Source organism: Erpetoichthys calabaricus, chromosome 8 (assembly GCF_900747795.2).
Source record: "Erpetoichthys calabaricus chromosome 8, fErpCal1.3, whole genome shotgun sequence".
NCBI classification, from domain to species: domain Eukaryota; kingdom Metazoa; phylum Chordata; class Cladistia; order Polypteriformes; family Polypteridae; genus Erpetoichthys; species Erpetoichthys calabaricus.
In genome coordinates this window covers 150,065,356-150,067,792 of record NC_041401.2, presented here as the reverse complement: position 1 = coordinate 150,067,792, position 2,437 = coordinate 150,065,356, and positions in this window count along the sequence as shown.

Below are 2,437 nucleotides of genomic sequence, written 5' to 3'. Positions count from 1 at the left end.
TGCTTGGGTCACAGATTTGCGCAGAAACACAGGAGGTTGTAGAGAGACAGGAACGTTATTCAAACACTGCAAACAAACATTTGTCTCTTTTTCAAAAGTTTAAACTCTGCTCCATGACAAGACAGTTCCGTCTCACAATTAAAATAATGCAAACATATTTTCCTCTTCAAAGGAGTGCGCGTCAGGAGCAGAGACAGAGTCAGAAAGAGAGAGGAAAGCAAACAAATCAATAGGGCTGTTTGGCTTTTAAGTATGTGAAGCGCCGCGGCACAAAGCTGTTGAAGGTGGCAGCTCACACCCCCTCCGTCAGGAGCAGAGAGAGACAGAGAAAAACAAACATCAAAAATCAATACGTGTCCTTCGAGCTTTTAAGTGTGCGAAGCACCGTGCAGCATGTCGCTTCAAGAAGCAGCTGCACAGAAGGTAGCAACGTGAAGATAATCTTTCAGCATTTTTAGACGAGCGTCCGTATCTTCTAGGTGTGCGAACAGCCTCCCTACTCAATCCCCCTACGTCAGGATCAGAGAAAGTCAGCACAAGAGAGAGAAAAGTAAGCTGGGTAGCTTCTCAGCCATCTGCCAATAGCGTCCCTTGTATGAAATCAACTGGGCAAACCAACTGAGGAAGCATGTACCAGAAATTAAAAGACCCATTGTCCGCAGAAATCCACGGACCAGCAAAAAATCTGCAATATATATTTAAATATGCTTACATATAAAATCCGCGATAGAGTGAAGCCGCGAAAGGCGAAGCGCGATATAGCGAGGGATTACTGTAATGTGTGAAGACTTTAGTCCAGATATCAAATAAGCACTTTCACAAAAGGTACACATATAACAAAATAAGTGCATTTTTATTCAAGACTATAACCGAAGACTATAGCCTTGCCCTGTCCGAAAATAAACATTTTGAGTAGTGGGCTGCATTATTGTTACTATTACACAATAAAAACATACATTTGATTTGAGTCTCTAACTGCCGGTGTAAATGTATGGTACTTGTAAAGGTTAGTGTTTTTTTTTTTTTCCAGTTTTATTCTCTCAGTCGCGTTCATGCTTCCCCAATCTGATACTGCGGTTTTCAAATAAAGATGTGCTACAACAGAGGTGAACTCAGATGATGATGAGGGTTCTACATTGGAGAAAGAGAACAGAAGCCCTTCCCACAAGAAACATCCACTCACATATAAGAACAATGCAGCTGCAACAGGCGTAAAGGCAAAAGATGGCACTGTATCTTCCTACAATGTAAAGTCACAAGTAAACAGCAGAGCTTAATACAAGCACTATGTTGCCACTACTTAATACTATCCCCATGGTGGAGGCAGCATCAAGCTTGTTGCATTTTTTCTCAGCGGTAGGGACAACTGGTTGGAAATTATGAGAGGATGAATGCAGCCAAATACAGAGATGACCTGGAGGAAAACCTGCACACGACCTCAGACTGGGGCAATGATTCCCCTCTCAGCATGACAATGGCCCAAATGAGAGACCTGAAGATGGTGGTTTACAGATGCTTCCCATTGAATCTAATGGATTGAGAAGATCTGCCAGGAAGAGTAGGATAAACTGTACAAATCCACATGTGCAAAACTTGTAGCAATTTGGGAAACGCACTATATGAATAAAATGCATGATCATTATTATTATTAGCCAAGAAAACGTGAAGCTGTAATTGCTGCCAAAGAAACTTCTACAAAGTACTGAATTATAATACGAATTGGAGATTTCAGTTTTTAGTTTTTAATAAATTTACAAACCTTTCTGAAAACGTTTTCACTTTGTCATACTGGGTTATTGAATGTAGATTGGTGGACAAAAATGACAAATGTATCCATTTCTAAAGAAATCTACAACACAATAAAGTGTGGAGTCAATGTCAGGGTCTGAGTACTTTCATGAATCCATTGAAAACTCCAGTGACAACCACGGTGAACTGCTTGCTTACTTACATGGAAATAACAAGTACGAGGCATTGGAGGAAGAGAGGTCAAAATCCATAATTTTAAAAGAATGTGGCAGCATGGGTGCCAGTTTAAGAGGATCAGTTCACCCCTTTGAAGCAGGCTGGCAGTAAGTTCATTGACAAAGGTGAGGATGTTCAAAGAACTAAGAATAAGCTACAGAGTAAAACAAAGAGTACTTATGTATCCAGTGTGAATAAGGCGCTATATAAGCACCCGACCTGGCACAGGTTCACACTGAGGCACGTATAAATGGGCAAAAATCTTTTATTTTTCTTCACCTGTGGGGCATGTCTTCCCCGTGAGCCCCACAGGTATAACACAGTCCCAAACCACCTTACTTTTAACACAGCAATCCTTCCGCTGGCACCACCACTCCTCTCAGGCAACCTCGTCCTCTTCCTCCCGATTCTGGCCCTGAGTGGTGGTTGCTGGCTCCTTTTATGGTCCTCCCAGGAGTGCTCCTGGTGCTTG